This window comes from Thermobia domestica, chromosome 8, assembly GCF_964235325.1.
Source record: "Thermobia domestica chromosome 8, izTheDome1.hap1.1, whole genome shotgun sequence".
Lineage (NCBI taxonomy): Eukaryota > Metazoa > Arthropoda > Insecta > Zygentoma > Lepismatidae > Thermobia > Thermobia domestica.
Genome location: NC_137461.1, coordinates 36,911,643 through 36,919,628, shown reverse-complemented (window position 1 = coordinate 36,919,628; position 7,986 = coordinate 36,911,643). Strand labels below are relative to the sequence as shown.

The window sequence follows — 7,986 nt, the reverse complement described above, 5'->3', positions numbered from 1 at the left end:
TGGGGGGGGGGACGTAATCGAGCAGATCGCCCCCTTTGATTCGCCCCTGCGTTAACGTCCCATTTCCAAATGTAGCGAGTGAGTAAATTTAATAATGCCTATAAGAGACTCCAAGGCTTGTTAGCACCGTATTTTCGTAGACATGCTTCAAATGTCTTAAAGATGTTTCCATATTTTTGAAGAACTTTAGAGAACTTTACTTGTTATGCACAGACACTTGTCCTTGTTCTTACGAATAGAATTTCCTTATGAAGAAAATGATCTGTAGAGCTCCTTCTGGAATATCCGTTTTTAATTGCAGTTTATTAGAGTTTATCGTCCTATTCAACAGCGAGGCCATATGTGCTGTGGACATGAAAATGAAATGAAATGAAATTTTTGAGTTTTACGTCCCACATTATGCCGGTTAGGCTAAAGGAGACAGTGAAGATGAGAAATGAATGAAATGGTGGAATGAAGAAATTGGGAGTAAACGGGAGAACCACGAGAAAACCCACGCACACGGTGTTTGTCCACCACAAAGTTCACTTGGCGGGGCTGGGATCGAACCCGGGACCCTAAGCTCCATAGGTGAACGCTCTACCACTGAGCCACCGCAGCCCCCGTGCTGTGGACATACATTTTAGCGTAAAACCTGAATCACATAAGCTCCCGCCGGGAATTGAACCCCATTTTTACAAGAAAAAAAAACGTATCTGACCCCAATACGTTCTTACGAGTTGGGGCTAGAACTTACATTGTTTCATAGAATACAATGGTATTTTGAAGCAGTGATGAAACTAGTTGTAACTTTCGTGGCCTAGAAGTAGTCAGACTCAATAAAATCCGAAAACGACCAAACATTGCAATACCTATGGAGACTTTACGTCAAGTTGCTGATGTATTTTTATCTTACCAGCAGCCTAGTGGGTAGCGGTAGCAGGTGCGACTTAGGTGCCTGCCAATCTGGATTCGATTCCCTGTAGGAAACTAGTAAAATTGTACTTTCCTTAACTCTCCATCTCATTTGACCTGAGGGCGTATGCGTGAGATGTTAAAATAATTGACATTCATTGTCATTTTTTAAATATTATTTTAATGGTCACTATTCAGTCCTTTCTTTTCACTAAATCTGTAATTTCCTTTATAGCAAGATATGTGCGCCTCTGTATCTGAAAGCATTGTACTGAAAGATTATCCCAAGAGCTGTGAGACCATAAATGTAAGAGAATTATAGAAAAGACAAGAGTATGTTTTTCATATAGAAGATCGTCAAAATTTAACACTACAACGGCGGCTGTGTCATTTTTGACCCATTTCGAACTTTACGTTTTAACAACTTTTCTATTTTCTTACGAATCGGATCGAATTTTTGTGACTTTTACTCGTTCTCTTGAAGAAATATTTATACTAAGAATCACTCTTATCCACACTTTGCCTTTTGAAATACCAAACAATTTTACTAGAACGGCGGCGTGGGTCAACACTAGCATCCCACTGCAGTCAATTTCTTTTGGAGAAGTTCTTTGAGCAGTGGGATGCTAGTGAACCAGTTGTCCATGGTGATGTTTCGGTTTGAATTTTGAATGGTTTTCACCAAGTCATTCACAAAATAGTTTGCAGCAGGAGTTTTTTGCGGCACTGTCCCTTGCCCCAAATAAACTTTTGCATCAACCATATATTTGGTTGCATTGTCACACATAACAACGATTTTAATACCATACTTGTTTATCTTTGAAGGAATGTACATTCGAAAAGGGCATTTACCCCGAAATACAACAAGTTGCTCGTTAATGGTCAAGCATGATCCAGCCTTGTAATTATCTCGACATCTTTGCAAAAACATATTCCAAATATCAGATATCGCGGCCAGTCTATCTTCTTTCTTCCTTACTTCTCTCGTTTCTTTATTATCAAATCTGAGACAGTTTATCAAGAACTTCAATCTACTTTCCGACATGGTTGCCTTGTAGCGATCTCCACATAGGGTCGTATCAATCATCTTTTCAGTGGGCAGATGACTGTCTTTCAGGGCAGCAGATAAAATTAATATCCCCAACAGTGCTAGAAGCTCTTCCATACAAACATGCCTCACGCTTCCTTCAGGTCTTTTTTTTACTTCTTCCGTTGTTGCTCAATTTCCCCATTGGTGTATTGGAGAAGAGTCGCAGGAATTTCGTCACAAAAAATAGTTCAAAACATTCAACAGAAGATGTGGCCTGACGGGAATTGTTTGATGCTGTGGGCTCTGGCCGTATATGAATAACATTCTTGGACGGTGTTTTCCCCTTGTTCTATAGGCATGACGTGTTCCAAACAAACCCATTCTTGCTTTTCAATGTTTCTTCTTGTTCTTTGATTACACCTAGAGCAGATCTTCCCTCAACATTTTTGGAACATTCGTCTTTGTTTCTTTTACTTTCGTTCAGAACATTGTCTTTTTTCTTTTTCCGAGGCTGAGTTGGAGCAGTAGAAATTTTAATGTTCTTCATTGCTTCTACACAATCTAAGTCGTCTTACTTCCGGTGCGTATTCGGGGTCAGCATCACTATCGTAACAGCTTTCATAGGAATCCGAATGGACTTCAACTTCTAAATTATCTTCTTCCAAATCTTCGGAAATTTCTTCTTCCTCTTCGAGAGCAGCCAATACTGCATCTGCATTGTCCAAAACGTTTGTTATTATTCTCGTCCTTGAAGTGTCTGCCATCACCCAGAAAACGATCGAAAGTGAACCAAAGTATTCAACAAGACACCCGTTAAAGGTAGCAACGCGTCAGATCTACGTGTAGGAAAAAGGCGGTTAAAGGTAGCGACACGTCAAACTGAGAAAAAGAAAGTCGCCCAGAACAGGGAACGCGGAGACTACTTACACCCGACGCCAACTAGTCGGCAACTAACACAAGTAGGCACTGCTGGCATGCGGAGGTCTGGAAGCGAGGGGAGGGGAAAGGAGAGGCTATTATTCTCTACCTACACGTAAATTTTACGTACGCTACCTGTCCCGGGTTAATATGATATAAATGAATACATATTCACAGCCTCACACAGAGAAATTAATTTTGCCTTTGTCAACTACATCACAGTCTATTCATTGCGTGATTCACAGGATCTATTTGAATTAATAAACCATTCTCAGTAGATATGTCTAAGATAAAACAAACCGCATGTTGTTCGTAAGTAACAAAGCGGAGGATCATTGAAATCGGCAATGAATCGTTAAGGTATTGTATTATGTTTCTTTCCGTATAAGAGAAAGACAATTAGCCAATTAATGGTCCTTTATTAATTCTTCATCTACTTCTACATAGAAATATAGTTGCACTACAATTCAAGTAACTTTATAGATATTTAAACACGTCAGACTATCAGACGGATTGTTTAACTGCACAGTGTGCTGATTGTATTCTTTGTGTTGGTTTAGCCCCAGAATGGGAATCCTGTAAAGAGAAGATATTTTATTAAAATTTGATATTGTTTGGACAAAACATATTTCTCATTTTGGCGAATGTGCGATGTATGGAAACAATTTAATGTGTTATTTCATGTATGTATTTATCTATTACCAGTAAAACTTTGTATCATTTTAGAACTGTGTCTACAAGAGGACAACGTATAACAAACCAGCAGGAGCGTTATCTAAGAAAACTTGGAGATATGAATGCAAAATTTTCTTACTTGCTTCTAAAATTTACAAAATCTAATTTTTTTTTTCAAAGAGAAAGAAGAAATTCGACAAAATTTTAGGAAATATTTTCTGTCTATATATTCTTATTCATAAGAATTCATATCTTAAATGTACCGATATAATACATTGAAGATAGGAATTCTTGATATATTTGGTCTAGGAATTAATTCGTGCGGGTGGACAAGAGATGGCGCAACGAACGGAGCGTCCCACAGTTCCGTGTATCCACACATGTGTTGCAAACCCCTGTCATCGCGTATCGTTCGTAGAATAGGGCAGTGGATTAAAGCGTCAACAACACCAGTTTGTAGTTAAGTGAACATGGCGCAATTTGTGCCTGATAAAGTGTTTTTGCGGGGTGTCCTGCTGCATTACTTTAACATGCAGAAAAATGCGACTGAAAGTCATCGTATTTTGGTGGAAGTGTATGGTGACCATGCACTAGCTGAGCGAACGTGTCAGAAGTGGTTTGCACGGTTTAGAAGTGGTGATTTCGGCTTGGCAGACCAAGAGCGAGCTGGACAGCCAAAAAAATTTCAAGACGAAGAATTGACAGCATTGCTCGAGCAGGATTCGTGTCAAACGCAGGAACAACTTGCAGCAGCATTAGGCGTTGATCAAACAACAGTCTCCAAACGCTTGAAAGCCATGGGAATGATTCAAAAGATGTCACATTGGGTTCCACATGAATTGAAAGACAGAGACGTTGAAAGACGAAAAACCATTTGCGAATTGCTGCTTCAACGACAGAGCAGAAATTGGTTTCTGCATCGAATTATTACGGGTGATGAGAAGTGGATCCATTACGAGAACCCTAAACGAAAAAAGGCCTGGGTGAAACCAGGTGAACCAGGTCCATCACAATCAAAACGAGATATTCACTGTGCAAAGGTTATGCTGTGCATATGGTGGGATATGAAAGGTGTGGTGTACTATGAGCTGGTGCAACCGGGTGAAACTATGAATGGAGAACGTTATCGACGACAATTAATGCGTTTGAAGCAAGCTCTGGCCAGAACACGACCAGAATGGGAGAACAGACATGATAAACTTATTGTTCAACATGATAACGCTCGCCCACATGTCGCAAAACCGGTCAAAACCTATTTAGAAAATGTCGGATGGGAAGTTTTATCCCACCCGCCGTATTCACCAGACGTTGCTCCTTCGGACTACTACTTGTTCGATTGCTTGAACAACGATTTGATTGGACAGCGGTTTACTTCTTCAGAAGATATCGAAACATGGGTCTCTGACTGGATCGCTTCCAAGGATGAGGACTTCTTTCGCCACGGAATCCGTACATTGCCTGACAGATGGGCGAAAGTGGTGGCTAGCGATGGACAATATTTTTCTTAAGGTATTTATGTATTTTGTGTTTGTACTACAGCTTCAATGTGTGCGTACCAACCGCACGAATTAATTCCTAGACCAAATATGAATGTATAAACCAATTAATGAAATCATTATTACATGTTCACTAAGAAACCTTCTGCAGAATGTCATGAAAAATATATAATGGAAACAATATTCATGAAGACTAACATATTAGTTTAATGACAGAAGTTAACAACGAAGCAGTTTCTATTAGATAGAGAATTAGGAAGGAGAAAACAAAACTAGTGAATCGTTTGTATTACCTAGATGATATTAAAAACGAAAACATATAGTATCAAATTAAAAGAAAACATGAATATGAATTAGAAATTGTGCATATTTTATTGGTCTTTGAACTAAGGGTTATAAAACAAAACTGCTTGCTTGTCAGTGTAAAATTATACTCTGCGAACCAAAAATACAAACAACTGTATAGTAGAATCTAAAAGCTTTCTAAATATTCGCAGCATACATTGAAGTGTTCTAAATGGTTTATGCTCTCATAATTATTTGGTGAAGAAATTCACTGTTAAGAAGTACTAAATAGATACATTAACTTGCCCCATATAACCAGTAGTGTATTCCTAGCATAAATTGTAGCGCTATTTATCATTGAATACCATATATGGCTATATACAGGACCGTCAGAAGAAAAAATGTTGTCGATACTTGTTGTTTAGAACCAAAACTTTAAACACCATTAACTGTTTTGAAATCTTGAAATATTAGTTCAAAACATAAATACTATCGTTACTCACCCCAATAATGGTATCCAAATCCGAAAGTATTATCTCCTTTGAGGTCGTCACTTTCCTTTGCAGAGACTGGCCTCTGTTGAAGAGGAATTGGAGATCGTTGAGGGTAGGCTACAGCAATGCATACAAACACTGCTGCCAAAGTGAGAACTACCTGTGGGAAGAAGATTGTATATGAAAGGATTAAACGTTGATCCTGCAAAAAAAATTATGGTAGTATTCGAACAACTTATTTAAAATTAACAAAATCAAACAAATATGAAATCTTAAGGTTTAGGTATCACAGTTATGTTGTGTCTGCTATAGAAGTCAGTGATGATGAGAAGAAATGAAATGGTGGATTGAAAAGTGTCATAGGGAACAAAAGAGCATCAAGAAAACCCATGCACATGATTTTGGTGCACTGCAAGGCCCACTTAACAAAATGGAACGAAACAAAAATATTAAATGTGTATCTGTCCATCTTCATTCTATATATGGAGAGAAAGAAAGATAGATACTTTGACATTTCTGTAATTAGGTGAGTAACTGTTCATATATTTTTGATGCCATAATTTAAGATTCTCAAAAAGGTTCAAAGACTTATCTGACGTAAAACTGATTTTGAAAAATAACAAGTTTCTGTTATATTGATCAGAGTTCCGTATTGTTCACTCTATTTCAAACAAATATGCAGATACTTCCTTTTGCTTTCAGACGACAGTATTGTACCTATTAATTATTTAAAAAAAAATATATAATAATAAAATTCAAATGCTTTTATCTATAAGTAATTTAGAAAGGAATTTAAATTACTTTTTTCTGTAAATGGCAGGATCACGTATTAATGTTTAAATTGACAATAAGTGTTAAGTCTGGATAGACTTTATACCAAAATGGATATAATTGTTGCTATGTTAGATAACTTCCAAACAAAACCTTTGGGCCTCGTCGACACCATCAATATACGGAGAATCATTCTAGTTTCCACTCCCACATACACAGAATCAAGAAATTTAACCGACGATAACGTTGTCTGTCGGCAAATAGTAAAGGAAACACGTTAAACAATATTAATAAATATTTTCTATTAAATTTTTTATGTTCCAAAACTATATTTCACCTCCTTCCTTACTTGTGTGCCGGACGAAGCATTCGACACAGTATTAATATGAATAGATAAGGATTATTATAACACATTGCGAGAAATGTTTTTTGAATGGCTTTAGCAACACAAAAATAGAATCCGTCTCCACCGCCCTTTCCTCTTAAAGCAGCCTTCGTGATCTATTACTTTGGATTTCAATATTGGATTCGCGTAGTTGGAAAGTATGCGGTAATTTCAAATGAATGTAACCTGTAAGACCGTATTCAAACTCTAAGAATGCTTCGAACTGCAGTAATACTGCTCTGTAATTAAAGCGTTCTCAACAGATCTTTTAGTACTATAAAATCACTATTTTTATTTCTTTTATATACTCTCTATATAAATAATTACAATTACGTCCCAAAATGTATATCAGATTTTTTTTACATTTCAAACTCTATAAATTGCTATATTAAATGTATATTAAACGTCAGCAGTTTCCTGAAATATGCCTAAAGGTTCGCTTTGCAAAATCTACGACACATAATTGTAACAGAATAAATAAATATCTCACAGTCGTAAAGCTTTTGGATCAATTGTACTGATCAGTTTGGATGTGTACGAATCTAGGTCATGTAAGGTCTGACTGAAATTATCGTCTTCGTTGCGACGTTATCGTTTAGGCCTTTCGCGTTATATGCAGTGATCACATAGTAGTCTTTGGCCTCTGCTATAAAATATACACCAGTGTCTAAATTTTGTTCTTAATTTATATGGCAACATCCACATATAGGATTTTGTAAAAGAAATGAAAAAAGAAAATGTTACATTGAAAAATAACAGTATTACATGAACACTTTACCTTTCCGATCATCCTAGTAGTTTGGTTTCCAAACACAGGGAATAAGTGTTAAATATTTGGGAGAGTGTGAGTCTTTTATAGTTGAATCTAACCTTGGATTGATCTATTCTTAATGTACAAATTACTTGTCAGTTAAATGGTGGAGAAAGATAATGCATCGATATGTATAATTAAACAATACAAAGTCATTCCATGCTTCATTTCACTTTGTCTGTTACTAGCTTAATTTTGAAACTACTTCGGAAGTGGAAAACGTGAAC

General features: G+C 36.9%; 1 long non-coding RNA gene across 1 annotated transcript; it reads right to left on the bottom strand.

Moving 5' to 3' along the window:
- Nucleotides 1–3,264: 3,264 nt before the first annotated feature.
- Nucleotides 3,265–7,757, bottom strand: LOC145691643 (uncharacterized). Its single transcript, XR_014132456.1, has 3 exons — nt 7,727–7,757; nt 5,802–5,952; nt 3,265–3,418 (listed from the first exon to the last, which is right to left on the bottom strand). It is a non-coding gene; the product is annotated as an uncharacterized LOC145691643 (long non-coding RNA).
- Nucleotides 7,758–7,986: the final 229 nt, after the last annotated feature.